We start from the raw sequence: 16,746 nt of genomic DNA, 5'->3' as shown, positions 1-16,746 counted from the left end.
AGAAAGCTTCTTTCCAGATTTCATTTGAGGATATTTCCTTTTTCACCATAGCCCTCTATGGGCTTCCAAATATCACTTTGCCAATTCCACAAGAACTGTCTTAGCGAAAGGCTTCTTGAGGGGAAAGCTGTAACTCTGTGAGATGATTTCACAGAACACAAAGAAGTTTCTCAGAAAGCTTCTTTCTCTTTGTTATCGGAGGATATTTCCTTTGGCCCTATAGTCTTCAAAGGGATCCGAAATATCTGTTCTCAGATTCCACAGAAATAAGGCTAGCAAAGAGATCCACGAAATACAGATGTAACTCTGTGAGATGAATTCACAGAACACTAAGCAGTTTCTCAGAAAGCTTCTTTCCAGATTTCATCTGAGGATATTTCCTTTTTCACCATAGCCCTCTATGGGCTTCCAAATATCACTTTGCCAATTCCACAAGAACTGTCTTAGCGAAAGGCTTCTTGAGGGGAAAGCTGTAACTCTGTGAGATGATTTCACAGAACACATAGAAGTTTCTCAGAAAGCTTCTTTCTCTTTGTTATCGCAGGAAATTTCCTTTGGCCCTCTAGTCTTCAAAGGGAGCCGAAATATCTGTTCTCAGATTCCACAGAAATAAGGCTAGAAAAGAGATTCACGAAATACAGATGTAACTCTGTGAGTTGAATTAACAGAACACTAAGCAGTTTCTCAGAAAACTTCTTTCCAGATTTCATCTTCGGATATTTCCTTTTTCACCATAGCCCTCTATGGGCTTCCAAATATCACTTTGCCAATTCCACAAGAACTGTCTTAGCGAAAGGCTTCTTGAGGGGAAAGCTGTAACTCTGTGAGATGATTTCACAGAACACAAAGAAGTTTCTCAGAAAGCTTCTTTCTCTTTGTTATCGGAGGATATTTCCTTTGGCCCTATAGTCTTCAAAGGGATCCGAAATATCTGTTCTCAGATTCCACAGAAATAAGGCTAGCAAAGAGATCCACGAAATACACATGTAACTCTGTGAGATGAATTCACAGAACACTAAGCAGTTTCTCCGAAAGCTTCTTTCCAGATTTCATCAGATGATATTTCCTTTTTCACCATAGCCCTCTAAGGGCTTCAAAATATCTCTTTGCAAGTTCCACAAGAACTATCTTAGCGAAAGGCTTCTTGAGGGGAAAGCTGTAACTCTGTGAGATGATTTCACAGAACACAAAGAAGTTTCTCCGAAAGCTTCTTTCTCTTTGTTATCGCAGGATATTTCCTTTGGCCCTCTAGTCTTCAAAGGGATCCGAAATATCTATTCTCTGATTCCACAGAAATAAGACTAGCAAAGAGATCCACGAAATACAGATGTAACTCTGTGAGATGAATTAACAGAACACTAAGCAGTTTCTCAGAAAGCTTCTTTCCAGATTTCATCTGAGGATATTTCCTTTTTCACCATAGCCCTCTATGGGCTTCCAAATATCACTTTGCCAATTCCACAAGAACTGTCTTAGCGAAAGGCTTCTTGAGGGGAAAGCTGAAACTCTGTGAGATGATTTCACAGAACACATAGAAGTTTCTCAGAAAGCTTCTTTCTCTTTGTTATCGGAGGATATTTCCTTTGGCCCTATAGTCTTCAAAGGGATCCGAAATATCTGTTCTCAGATTCCACAGAAATAAGGCTAGCAAAGAGATCCACGAAATACACATGTAACTCTGTGAGATGAATTAACAGAACACTAAGCAGTTTCTCAGAAAGCTTCTTTCCAGATTTCATCTGAGGATATTTCCTTTTTCACCATAGCCCTCTATGGGCTTGCAAATATCACTTTGCCAATTCCACAAGAACTATCTTAGCCGAAGGCTTCTTGAGGGGAAAGCTGTAACTCTGTGAGATGATTTCACAGAACACAAAGAAGTTTCTCAGAAAGCTTCTTTCTCTTTGTTATCGCAGGATATTTCCTTTGGCCCTATAGTCTTCAAAGGGATCCGAAATATCTGTTCTCAGATTCCACAGAAATGAGGCTAGCAAAGAGATCCACGAAATACAGATGTAACTCTGTGAGATGAATTAACAGAACACTAAGCAGTTTCTCAGAAAGCTTCTTTCCAGATTTCATCTGAGGATATTTCCTTTTTCACCATAGCCCTCCAAGGGCTTCCAAATATCACTTTGCCAATTCCACAAGAACTATCTTAGCGAAAGGCTTCTTGAGGGGAAAGCTGTAACTCTGTGAGATGATTTCACAGAACACAAAGAAGTTTCTCAGAAAGCTTCTTTCTCTTTGTTTTCGGAGGATATTTCCTTTGGCCCTATAGTCTTCAAAGGGATCCGAAATATCTGTTCTCAGATTCCACAGAAATAAGGATAGCAAAGAGATCCACGAAATACACATGTAACTCTGTGAGATGAATTCACAGAACACTAAGCAGTTTCTCCGAAAGCTTCTTTCCAGATTTCATCTGAGGATATTTCCTTTTTCACCATAGCCCTCGAAGGGCTTCAAAATATCTCTTTGCAAGTTCCACAAGAACTATCTTAGCGAAAGGCTTCTTGAGGTGAAAGCTGTAACTCTGTGAGATGATTTCAAAGAACACAAAGAAGTTTCTCCGAAAGCTTCTTTCTCTTTGTTATCGGAGGATATTTCCTTTGGCCCTGTAGTCTTCAAAGGGATCCGAAATATCTGTTCTCAGATTCCACAGAAATAAGGCTAGCAAAGAGATCCACGAAATACAGATGTAACTCTGTGAGTTGAATTAACAGAACACTAAGCAGTTTCTCAGAAAACTTCTTTCCAGATTTCATCTGAGGATATTTCCTTTTTCACCATAGCCCTCTATGGGCTTCCAAATATCACTTTGCCAATTCCACAAGAACTGTCTTAGCGAAAGGCTTCTTGAGGGGAAAGCTGTAACACTGTGAGATGATTTCACAGAACACAAAGAAGTTTCTCAGAAAGCTTCTTTCTCTTTGTTATCGGAGGATATTTCCTTTGGCCCTATAGTCTTCAAAGGGATCCGAAATATCTGTTCTCAGATTCCACAGAAATAAGGCTAGCAAAGAGATCCAGGAAATACAGATGTAACTCTGTGAGATGAATTCACAGAACAATAAGCAGTTTCTCAGAAAGCTTCTTTCCAGATTTCATCTGAGGATATTTCCTTTTTCACCATAGCCCTCTATGGGCTTCCAAATATCACTTTGCCAATTCCACAAGAACTGTCTTAGCGAAAGGCTTCTTGAGGGGAAAGCTGTAACTCTGTGAGATGATTTCACAGAACACAAAGAAGTTTCTCAGAAAGCTTCTTTCTCTTTGTTATCGCAGGATATTTCCTTCGGCCCCATAGTCTTCAAAGGGATCCGAAATATCTGTTCTCAGATTCCACAGAAATAAGGCTAGCAAAGAGATCCACGAAATACAGATGTAACTCTGTGAGATGAATTCACAGAACACTAAGCAGTTTCTCAGAAACCTTCTTTCCAGATTTCATCTGAGGATATTTCCTTTTTCACCATAGCCCTCTATGGGCTTCCAAATATCACTTTGCCAATTCCACAAGAACTGTCTTAGCGAAAGGCTTCTTGAGGGGAAAGCTGTAACTCTGTGAGATGATTCCACAGAACACAAAGAAGTTTCTCAGAAAGCTTCTTTCTCTTTGTTATCGCAGGATATTTCCTTTGGCCCCATAGTCTTCAAAGGGATCCGAAATATCTGTTCTCAGATTCCACAGAAATAAGGCTAGCAAAGAGTTCCACGAAATACAGATGTAACTCTGTGAGATGAATTCACAGAACACTAAGCAGTTTCTCGGAAATCTTCTTTCCAGATTTCATCTGAGGATATTTCCTTTTTCACCATAGCCCTCTATGGGCTTCCAAATATCACTTTGCCAATTCCAGAAGAACTGTCTTAGCGAAAGGCTTCTTGAGGGGAAAGCTGTAACTCTGTGAGATGATTTCACAGAACACAAAGAAGTTTCTCCGAAAGCTTCTTTCTCTTTGTTATCGCAGGATATATCCTTTGGCCTCATAGTCTTCAAAGGGATCCGAAATATCTGTTCTCAGATTCCACAGAAATAAGGCTAGCAAAGAGATCCACGAAATACAGATGTAACTCTGTGAGATGAATTCACAGAACACTAAGCAGTTTCTCAGAAAGCTTCTTTCCAGATTTCATCTGAGGATATTTCCTTTTTCACCATAGCCCTCTATGGGCTTCCAAATATCACTTTGCCAATTCCACAAGAACTGTCTTAGCGAAAGGCTTCTTGAGGGGAAAGCTGTAACTCTGTGAGATGATTTCACAGAACAGAAAGAAGTTTCTCAGAAAGCTTCTTTCTCTTTGTTATCGGAGGATATTTCATTTGGCCCTATAGTCTTCAAAGGGATCCGAAATATCTGTTCTCAGATTCCACAGAAATAAGGCTAGCAAAGAGATCCACGAAATACAGATGTAACTCTGTGAGATGAATTCACAGAACACTAAGCAGTTTCTCAGAAAGCTTCTTTCCAGATTTCATCTGAGGATATTTCCTTTTTCACCATAGCCCTCTATGGGCTTGCAAATATCACTTTGCCAATTCCACAAGAACTGTCTTAGCCGAAGGCTTCTTGAGGGGAAAGCTGTAACTCTGTGAGATGATTTCACAGAACACAAAGAAGTTTCTCAGAAAGCTTCTTTCTCTTTGTTATCGCAGGATATTTCCTTTGGCCCTATAGTCTTCAAAGGGATCCGAAATATCTGTTCTCAGATTCCACAGAAATAAGGCTAGCAAAGAGATCCACGAAATACATATGTAACTCTGTGAGATGAATTAACAGAACACTAAGCAGTTTCTCAGAAAGCTTCTTTCCAGATTTCATTTGAGGATATTTCCTTTTTCACCATAGCCCTCTATGGGCTTCCAAATATCACTTTGCCAATTCCACAAGAACTGTCTTTGCGAAAGGCTTCTTGAGGGGAAAGCTGTAACTCTGTGAGATGATTTCACAGAACACAAAGAAGTTTCTCAGAAAGCTTCTTTCTCTTTGTTATCGGAGGATATTTCCTTTGGCCCTATAGTCTTCAAAGGGATCCGAAATATCTGTTCTCAGATTCCACAGAAATAAGGCTAGCAAAGAGATCCACGAAATACAGATGTAACTCTGTGAGATGAATTCACAGAACACTAAGCAGTTTCTCAGAAAGCTTCTTTCCAGATTTCATCTGAGGATATTTCCTTTTTCACCATAGCCCTCTAGGGGTTCCAAATATCACTTTGCCAATTCCACAAGAACTGTCTTAGCGAAAGGCTTCTTGAGGGGAAGCTGTAACTCTGTGAGATGATTTCACAGAACACATAGAAGTTTCTCAGAAAGCTTCTTTCTCTTTGTTATCGCAGGAAATTTCCTTTGGCCCTATAGTCTTCAAAGGGAGCCGAAATATCTGTTCTCAGATTCCACAGAAATAAGGCTAGCAAAGAGATCCACGAAATACAGATGTAACTCTGTGAGAGGAATTCACAGAACACTAAGCAGTTTCTCAGAAAGCTTCTTTCCAGATTTCATCTGAGGATATTTCCTTTTTCACCATAGCCCTCTATGGGCTTCCAAATATCACTTTGCCAATTCCACAAGAACTGTCTTAGCGAAAGGCTTCTTGAGGGGAAAGCTGTAACTCTGTGAGATGATTTCACAGAACACAAAGAAGTTCCTCAGAAAGCTTCTTTCTCTTTGTTATCGCAGGATATTTCCTTTGGCCCTATATTCTTCAATGGGGGCCGAAATATCTGTTCTCAGATTCCACTGAAATAAGGCTAGCAAAGAGATTCACGAAATACAGATGTAATTCTGTGAGATGAATTAACAGAACACTAAGCAGTTTCTCAGAAAGCTTCTTTCCAGATTTCATCTTCGGATATTTCATTTTTCACCATAGCCCTCTATGGGCTTCCAAATATCACTTTGCCAATTCCACAAGAACTGTCTTAGCGAAAGGCTTCTTGAGGGGAAAGTTGTAACTCTGTGAGATGATTTCACAGAACACAAAGAAGTTTCTCAGAAAGCTTCTTTCTCTTTGTTATCAGAGGATATTTCCTTTGGCCCTATAGTCTTCAAAGGGATCCGAAATATCTGTTCTTAGATTCCACAGAAATAAGGCTATCAAAGAGATCCACGAAATACACATGTAACTCAGTGAGATGAATTAACAGAACACTAAGCAGTTTCTCAGAAAGCTTCTTTCCAGATTTCATCTGAGGATATTTCCTTTTTCACCATAGCCCTCTATGGGCTTCCAAATATCACTTTGCCAATTCCACAAGAACTATCTTAGCCGAAGGCTTCTTGAGGGGAAAGCTGTAACTCTGTGAGATGATTTCACAGAACACAAAGAAGTTTCTCAGAAAGCTTCTTTCTCTTTGTTATCGCAGGATATTTCCTTTGGCCCTATAGTCTTCAAAGGGATCCGAAATATCTGTTCTCAGATTCCACAGAAATAAGGCTAGCAAAGAGATCCACGAAATATAGATGTAACTCTGTGAGATGAATTAACAGAACACTAAGCAGTTTCTCAGAAAGCTTCTTTCCAGATTTCATTTGAGGATATTTCCTTTTTCACCATAGCCCTCTATGGGCTTCCAAATATCACTTTGCCAATTCCACAAGAACTGTCTTAGCGAAAGGCTTCTTGAGGGGAAAGCTGTAACTCTGTGAGATGATTTCACAGAACACAAAGAAGTTTCTCAGAAAGCTTCTTTCTCTTTGTTATCGGAGGATATTTCCTTTGGCCCTATAGTCTTCAAAGGGATCCGAAATATCTGTTCTCAGATTCCACAGAAATAAGGCTAGCAAAGAGATCCACGAAATACAGATGTAACTCTGTGAGATGAATTAACAGAACACTAAGCAGTTTCTCAGAAAGCTTCTTTCCAGATTTCATCTGAGGATATTTCCTTTTTCACCATAGCCCTCTATGGGCTTCCAAATATCACTTTGCCAATTCCACAAGAACTGTCTTAGCGAAAGGCTTCTTGAGGGGAAAGCTGTAACTCTGTGAGATGATTTCACAGAACACAAAGAAGTTTCTCAGAAAGCTTCTTTCTCTTTGTTATCGGAGGATATTTCCTTTGGCCCTATAGTCTTCAAAGGGATCCGAAATATCTATTCTCTGATTCCACAGAAATAAGGCTAGCAAAGAGATCCACGAAATACAGATGTAACTCTGTGAGATGAATTAACAGAACACTAAGCAGTTTCTCAGAAAGCTTCTTTCCAGATTTCATCTGAGGATATTTCCTTTTTCACCATAGCCCTCTATGGGCTTCCAAATATCACTTTGCCAATTCCACAAGAACTGTCTTAGCGAAAGGCTTCTTGAGGGGAAAGCTGAAACTCTGTGAGATGATTTCACAGAACAGAAAGAAGTTTCTCAGAAAGCTTCTTTCTCTTTGTTATCGGAGGATATTTCCTTTGGCCCTATAGTCTTCAAAGGGATCCGAAATATCTGTTCTCAGATTCCACAGAAATAAGGCTAGCAAAGAGATCCACGAAATACAGATGTAACTCTGTGAGATGAATTCACAGAACACTAAGCAGTTTCTCAGAAATCTTCTTTCCAGATTTCATCTGAGGATATTTCCTTTTTCACCATAGCCCTCTATGGGATTCCAAATATCACTTTGCCAATTCCAGAAGAACTGTCTTAGCGAAAGGCTTCTTGAGGGGAAAGCTATAACTCTGTGAGATGATTTCACAGAACACAAAGAAGTTTCTCCGAAAGCTTCTTTCTCTTTGTTATCGCAGGATATATCCTTTGGCCTCATAGTCTTCAAAGGGATCCGAAATATCTGTTCTCAGATTCCACAGAAATAAGGCTAGCAAAGAGATCCACGAAATACAGATGTAACTCTGTGAGATGAATTCACAGAACACTAAGCAGTTTCTCAGAAAGCTTCTTTCCAGATTTCATCTGAGGATATTTCCTTTTTCACCATAGCCCTCTATGGGCTTCCAAATATCACTTTGCCAATTCCACAAGAACTGTCTTAGCGAAAGGCTTCTTGAGGGGAAAGCTGTAACTCTGTGAGATGATTTCACAGAACAGAAAGAAGTTTCTCAGAAAGCTTCTTTCTCTTTGTTATCGGAGGATATTTCCTTTGGCCCTATAGTCTTCAAAGGGATCCGAAATATCTGTTCTCAGATTCCACAGAAATAAGGCTAGCAAAGAGATCCACGAAATACAGATGTAACTCTGTGAGATGAATTCACAGAACACTAAGCAGTTTCTCAGAAAGCTTCTTTCCAGATTTCATCTGAGGATATTTCCTTTTTCACCATAGCCCTCTATGGGCTTCCAAATATCACTTTGCCAATTCCACAAGAACTGTCTTAGCGAAAGGCTTCTTGAGGGGAAAGCTGTAACTCTGTGAGATGATTTCACAGAACACAAAGAAGTTTCTCAGAAAGCTTCTTTCTCTTTGTTATCGCAGGATATTTCCTTTGGCCCTATAGTCTTCAAAGGGGGCGGAAATATCTGTTCTCAGATTCCACTGAAATAAGGCTAGCAAAGAGATTCACGAAATACAGATGTAATTCTGTGAGTTGAATTAACAGAACACTAAGCAGTTTCTCAGAAAGCTTCTTTCCAGATTTCATCTTCGGATATTTCATTTTTCACCATAGCCCTCTATGGGCTTCCAAATATCACTTTGCCAATTCCACAAGAACTGTCTTAGCGAAAGGCTTCTTGAGGGCAAAGCTGTAACTCTGTGAGATGATTTCACAGAACACAAAGAAGTTTCTCAGAAAGCTTCTTTCTCTTTGTTATCGGAGGATATTTCCTTTGGCCCTATAGTCTTCAAAGGGATCCGAAATATCTGTTCTCAGATTCCACAGAAATAAGGCTAGCAAAGAGATCCACGAAATACAGATGTAACTCTGTGAGATGAATTCACAGAACACTAAGCAGTTTCTCAGAAAGCTTCTTTCCAGATTTCATCTGAGGATATTTCCTTTTTCACCATAGCCCTCTAGGGGTTCCAAATATCACTTTGCCAATTCCACAAGAACTGTCTTAGCGAAAGGCTTCTTGAGGGGAAAGCTGTAACTCTGTGAGATGATTTCACAGAACACATAGAAGTTTCTCAGAAAGCTTCTTTCTCTTTGTTATCGCAGGAAATTTCCTTTGGCCCTATAGTCTTCAAAGGGAGCCGAAATATCTGTTCTCAGATTCCACAGAAATAAGGCTAGCAAAGAGATCCACGAAATACAGATGTAACTCTGTGAGATGAATTCACAGAACACTAAGCAGTTTCTCAGAAAGCTTCTTTCCAGATTTCATCTGAGGATATTTCCTTTTTCACCATAGCCCTCTATGGGCTTCCAAATATCACTTTGCCAATTCCACAAGAACTGTCTTAGCGAAAGGCTTCTTGAGGGGAAAGCTGTAACTCTGTGAGATGATTTCACAGAACACAAAGAAGTTTCTCAGAAAGCTTCTTTCTCTTTGTTATCGCAGGATATTTCCTTTGGCCCTATAGTCTTCAAAGGGGGCTGAAATATCTGTTCTCAGATTCCACTGAAATAAGGCTAGCAAAGAGATTCACGAAATACAGATGTAATTCTGTGAGATGAATTAACAGAACACTAAGCAGTTTCTCAGAAAGCTTCTTTCCAGATTTCATCTTCGGATATTTCATTTTTCACCATAGCCCTCTATGGGCTTCCAAATATCACTTTGCCAATTCCACAAGAACTGTCTTAGCGAAAGGCTTCTTGAGGGAAAAGTTGTAACTCTGTGAGATGATTTCACAGAACACAAAGAAGTTTCTCAGAAAGCTTCTTTCTCTTTGTTATCGGAGGATATTTCCTTTGGCCCTATAGTCTTCAAAGGGATCCGAAATATCTGTTCTTAGATTCCACAGAAATAAGGCTATCAAAGAGATCCACGAAATACACATGTAACTCAGTGAGATGAATTAACAGAACACTAAGCAGTTTCTCAGAAAGCTTCTTTCCAGATTTCATCTGAGGATATTTCCTTTTTCACCATAGCCCTCTATGGGCTTGCAAATATCACTTTGCCAATTCCACAAGAACTATCTTAGCCGAAGGCTTCTTGAGGGGAAAGCTGTAACTCTGTGAGATGATTTCACAGAACACAAAGAAGTTTCTCAGAAAGCTTCTTTCTCTTTGTTATCGCAGGATATTTCCTTTGGCCCTATAGTCTTCAAAGGGATCCGAAATATCTGTTCTCAGATTCCACAGAAATGAGGCTAGCAAAGAGATCCACGAAATACAGATGTAACTCTGTGAGATGAATTAACAGACCACTAAGCAGTTTCTCAGAAAGCTTCTTTCCAGATTTCATTTGAGGATATTTCCTTTTTCACCATAGCCCTCTATGGGCTTCCAAATATCACTTTGCCAATTCCACAAGAACTGTCTTAGCGAAAGGCTTCTTGAGGGGAAAGCTGTAACTCTGTGAGATGATTTCACAGAACACAAAGAAGTTTCTCAGAAAGCTTCTTTCTCTTTGTTATCGCAGGATATTTCCTTTGGCCCTATAGTCTTCAAAGGGGGCGGAAATATCTGTTCTCAGATTCCACTGAAATAAGGCTAGCAAAGAGATTCACGAAATACAGATGTAATTCTGTGAGTTGAATTAACAGAACACTAAGCAGTTTCTCAGAAAGCTTCTTTCCAGATTTCATCTTCGGATATTTCATTTTTCACCATAGCCCTCTATGGGCTTCCAAATATCACTTTGCCAATTCCACAAGAACTGTCTTAGCGAAAGGCTTCTTGAGGGCAAAGCTGTAACTCTGTGAGATGATTTCACAGAACACAAAGAAGTTTCTCAGAAAGCTTCTTTCTCTTTGTTATCGGAGGATATTTCCTTTGGCCCTATAGTCTTCAAAGGGATCCGAAATATCTGTTCTCAGATTCCACAGAAATAAGGCTAGCAAAGAGATCCACGAAATACAGATGTAACTCTGTGAGATGAATTCACAGAACACTAAGCAGTTTCTCAGAAGGCTTCTTTCCAGATTTCATCTGAGGATATTTCCTTTTTCACCATAGCCCTCTAGGGGTTCCAAATATCACTTTGCCAATTCCACAAGAACTGTCTTAGCGAAAGGCTTCTTGAGGGGAAAGCTGTAACTCTGTGAGATGATTTCACAGAACACATAGAAGTTTCTCAGAAAGCTTCTTTCTCTTTGTTATCGCAGGAAATTTCCTTTGGCCCTATAGTCTTCAAAGGGAGCCGAAATATCTGTTCTCAGATTCCACAGAAATAAGGCTAGCAAAGAGATCCACGAAATACAGATGTAACTCTGTGAGATGAATTCACAGAACACTAAGCAGTTTCTCAGAAAGCTTCTTTCCAGATTTCATCTGAGGATATTTCCTTTTTCACCATAGCCCTCTATGGGCTTCCAAATATCACTTTGCCAATTCCACAAGAACTGTCTTAGCGAAAGGCTTCTTGAGGGGAAAGCTGTAACTCTGTGAGATGATTTCACAGAACACAAAGAAGTTTCTCAGAAAGCTTCTTTCTCTTTGTTATCGCAGGATATTTCCTTTGGCCCTATAGTCTTCAAAGGGGGCTGAAATATCTGTTCTCAGATTCCACTGAAATAAGGCTAGCAAAGAGATTCACGAAATACAGATGTAATTCTGTGAGATGAATTAACAGAACACTAAGCAGTTTCTCAGAAAGCTTCTTTCCAGATTTCATCTTCGGATATTTCATTTTTCACCATAGCCCTCTATGGGCTTCCAAATATCACTTTGCCAATTCCACAAGAACTGTCTTAGCGAAAGGCTTCTTGAGGGGAAAGTTGTAACTCTGTGAGATGATTTCACAGAACACAAAGAAGTTTCTCAGAAAGCTTCTTTCTCTTTGTTATCGGAGGATATTTCCTTTGGCCCTATAGTCTTCAAAGGGATCCGAAATATCTGTTCTTAGATTCCACAGAAATAAGGCTATCAAAGAGATCCACGAAATACACATGTAACTCAGTGAGATGAATTAACAGAACACTAAGCAGTTTCTCAGAAAGCTTCTTTCCAGATTTCATCTGAGGATATTTCCTTTTTCACCATAGCCCTCTATGGGCTTGCAAATATCACTTTGCCAATTCCACAAGAACTATCTTAGCCGAAGGCTTCTTGAGGGGAAAGCTGTAACTCTGTGAGATGATTTCACAGAACACAAAGAAGTTTCTCAGAAAGCTTCTTTCTCTTTGTTATCGCAGGATATTTCCTTTGGCCCTATAGTCTTCAAAGGGATCCGAAATATCTGTTCTCAGATTCCACAGAAATGAGGCTAGCAAAGAGATCCACGAAATACAGATGTAACTCTGTGAGATGAATTAACAGACCACTAAGCAGTTTCTCAGAAAGCTTCTTTCCAGATTTCATTTGAGGATATTTCCTTTTTCACCATAGCCCTCTATGGGCTTCCAAATATCACTTTGCCAATTCCACAAGAACTGTCTTAGCGAAAGGCTTCTTGAGGGGAAAGCTGTAACTCTGTGAGATGATTTCACAGAACACAAAGAAGTTTCTCAGAAAGCTTCTTTCTCTTTGTTATCGGAGGATATTTCCTTTGGCCCTATAGTCTTCAAAGGGATCCGAAATATCTGTTCTCAGATTCCACAGAAATAAGGCTAGCAAAGAGATCCACGAAATACAGATGTAACTCTGTGAGATGAATTCACAGAACACTAAGCAGTTTCTCAGAAAGCTTCTTTCCAGATTTCATCTGAGGATATTTCCTTTTTCACCATAGCCCTCTATGGGCTTCCAAATATCACTTTGCCAATTCCACAAGAACTGTCTTAGCGAAAGGCTTCTTGAGGGGAAAGCTGTAACTCTGTGAGATGATTTCACAGAACACATAGAAGTTTCTCAGAAAGCTTCTTTCTCTTTGTTATCGCAGGAAATTTCCTTTGGCCCTCTAGTCTTCAAAGGGAGCCGAAATATCTGTTCTCAGATTCCACAGAAATAAGGCTAGAAAAGAGATTCACGAAATACAGATGTAACTCTGTGAGTTGAATTAACAGAACACTAAGCAGTTTCTCAGAAAACTTCTTTCCAGATTTCATCTTCGGATATTTCCTTTTTCACCATAGCCCTCTATGGGCTTCCAAATATCACTTTGCCAATTCCACAAGAACTGTCTTAGCGAAAGGCTTCTTGAGGGGAAAGCTGTAACTCTGTGAGATGATTTCACAGAACACAAAGAAGTTTCTCAGAAAGCTTCTTTCTCTTTGTTATCGGAGGATATTTCCTTTGGCCCTATAGTCTTCAAAGGGATCCGAAATATCTGTTCTCAGATTCCACAGAAATAAGGCTAGCAAAGAGATCCACGAAATACACATGTAACTCTGTGAGATGAATTCACAGAACACTAAGCAGTTTCTCCGAAAGCTTCTTTCCAGATTTCATCAGATGATATTTCCTTTTTCACCATAGCCCTCTAAGGGCTTCAAAATATCTCTTTGCAAGTTCCACAAGAACTATCTTAGCGAAAGGCTTCTTGAGGGGAAAGCTGTAACTCTGTGAGATGATTTCACAGAACACAAAGAAGTTTCTCCGAAAGCTTCTTTCTCTTTGTTATCGCAGGATATTTCCTTTGGCCCTCTAGTCTTCAAAGGGATCCGAAATATCTATTCTCTGATTCCACAGAAATAAGACTAGCAAAGAGATCCACGAAATACAGATGTAACTCTGTGAGATGAATTAACAGAACACTAAGCAGTTTCTCAGAAAGCTTCTTTCCAGATTTCATCTGAGGATATTTCCTTTTTCACCATAGCCCTCTATGGGCTTCCAAATATCACTTTGCCAATTCCACAAGAACTGTCTTAGCGAAAGGCTTCTTGAGGGGAAAGCTGAAACTCTGTGAGATGATTTCACAGAACACATAGAAGTTTCTCAGAAAGCTTCTTTCTCTTTGTTATCGGAGGATATTTCCTTTGGCCCTATAGTCTTCAAAGGGATCCGAAATATCTGTTCTCAGATTCCACAGAAATAAGGCTAGCAAAGAGATCCACGAAATACACATGTAACTCTGTGAGATGAATTAACAGAACACTAAGCAGTTTCTCAGAAAGCTTCTTTCCAGATTTCATCTGAGGATATTTCCTTTTTCACCATAGCCCTCTATGGGCTTGCAAATATCACTTTGCCAATTCCACAAGAACTATCTTAGCCGAAGGCTTCTTGAGGGGAAAGCTGTAACTCTGTGAGATGATTTCACAGAACACAAAGAAGTTTCTCAGAAAGCTTCTTTCTCTTTGTTATCGCAGGATATTTCCTTTGGCCCTATAGTCTTCAAAGGGATCCGAAATATCTGTTCTCAGATTCCACAGAAATGAGGCTAGCAAAGAGATCCACGAAATACAGATGTAACTCTGTGAGATGAATTAACAGAACACTAAGCAGTTTCTCAGAAAGCTTCTTTCCAGATTTCATTTGAGGATATTTCCTTTTTCACCATAGCCCTCTATGGGCTTCCAAATATCACTTTGCCAATTCCACAAGAACTGTCTTAGCGAAAGGCTTCTTGAGGGGAAAGCTGTAACTCTGTGAGATGATTTCACAGAACACAAAGAAGTTTCTCAGAAAGCTTCTTTCTCTTTGTTATCGGAGGATATTTCCTTTGGCCCTATAGTCTTCAAAGGGATCCGAAATATCTGTTCTCAGATTCCACAGAAATAAGGCTAGCAAAGAGATCCACGAAATACAGATGTAACTCTGTGAGATGAATTCACAGAACACTAAGCAGTTTCTCAGAAAGCTTCTTTCCAGATTTCATCTGAGGATATTTCCTTTTTCACCATAGCCCTCTATGGGCTTCCAAATATCACTTTGCCAATTCCACAAGAACTGTCTTAGCGAAAGGCTTCTTGAGGGGAAAGCTGTAACTCTGTGAGATGATTTCACAGAACACATAGAAGTTTCTCAGAAAGCTTCTTTCTCTTTGTTATCGCAGGAAATTTCCTTTGGCCCTCTAGTCTTCAAAGGGAGCCGAAATATCTGTTCTCAGATTCCACAGAAATAAGGCTAGAAAAGAGATTCACGAAATACAGATGTAACTCTGTGAGTTGAATTAACAGAACACTAAGCAGTTTCTCAGAAAACTGCTTTCCAGATTTCATCTTCGGATATTTCCTTTTTCACCATAGCCCTCTATGGGCTTCCAAATATCACTTTGCCAATTCCACAAGAACTGTCTTAGCGAAAGGCTTCTTGAGGGGAAAGCTGTAACTCTGTGAGATGATTTCACAGAACACAAAGAAGTTTCTCAGAAAGCTTCTTTCTCTTTGTTATCGGAGGATATTTCCTTTGGCCCTATAGTCTTCAAAGGGATCCGAAATATCTGTTCTCAGATTCCACAGAAATAAGGCTAGCAAAGAGATCCACGAAATACACATGTAACTCTGTGAGATGAATTCACAGAACACTAAGCAGTTTCTCCGAAAGCTTCTTTCCAGATTTCATCAGAGGATATTTCCTTTTTCACCATAGCCCTCTAAGGGCTTCAAAATATCTCTTTGCAAGTTCCACAAGAACTATCTTAGCGAAAGGCTTCTTGAGGGGAAAGCTGTAACTCTGTGAGATGATTTCACAGAACACAAAGAAGTTTCTCCGAAAGCTTCTTTCTCTTTGTTATCGCAGGATATTTCATTTGGCCCTCTAGTCTTCAATGGGATCCGAAATATCTATTCTCTGATTCCACAGAAATAAGACTAGCAAAGAGATCCACGAAATACAGATGTAACTCTGTGAGATGAATTAACAGAACACTAAGCAGTTTCTCAGAAAGCTTCTTTCCAGATTTCATCTGAGGATATTTCCTTTTTCACCATAGCCCTCTATGGGCTTCCAAATATCACTTTGCCAATTCCCCAAGAACTGTCTTAGCGAAAGGCTTCTTGAGGGGAAAGCTGAAACTCTGTGAGATGATTTCACAGAACAGAAAGAAGTTTCTCAGAAAGCTTCTTTCTCTTTGTTATCGGAGGATATTTTCTTTGGCCCTATAGTCTTCAAAGGGATCCGAAATATCTGTTCTCAGATTCCACAGAAATAAGGCTAGCAAAGAGATCCACGAAATACAGATGTAACTCTGTGAGATGAATTCACAGAACACTAAGCAGTTTCTCAGAAATCTTCTTTCCAGATTTCATCTGAGGATATTTCCTTTTTCACCATAGCCCTCTATGGGATTCCAAATATCACTTTGCCAATTCCAGAAGAACTGTCTTAGCGAAAGGCTTCTTGAGGGGAAAGCTGTAACTCTGTGAGATGATTTCACAGAACACAAAGAAGTTTCTCCGAAAGCTTCTTTCTCTTTGTTATCGCAGGATATATCCTTTGGCCTCATAGTCTTCAAAGGGATCCGAGATATCTGTTCTCAGATTCCACAGAAATAAGGCTAGCAAAGAGATCCACGAAATACAGATGTAACTCTGTGAGATGAATTCACAGAACACTAAGCAGTTTCTCAGAAAGCTTCTTTCCAGATTTCATCTGAGGATATTTCCTTTTTCACCATAGCCCTCTATGGGCTTCCAAATATCACTTTGCCAATTCCACAAGAACTGTCTTAGCGAAAGGCTTCTTGAGGGGAAAGCTGTAACTCTGTGAGATGATTTCACAGAACAGAAAGAAGTTTCTCAGAAAGCTTCTTTCTCTTTGTTATCGGAGGATATTTCCTTTGGCCCTATAGTCTTCAAAGGGATCCGAAATATCTGTTCTCAGATTCCACAGAAATAAGGCTAGCAAAGAGATC

This window comes from Macaca mulatta, chromosome 1 (assembly GCF_049350105.2).
Source record: "Macaca mulatta isolate MMU2019108-1 chromosome 1, T2T-MMU8v2.0, whole genome shotgun sequence".
In the NCBI taxonomy this organism is placed as follows: Eukaryota; Metazoa; Chordata; class Mammalia; order Primates; family Cercopithecidae; genus Macaca; species Macaca mulatta.
This window is presented reverse-complemented; position numbering follows the sequence as displayed.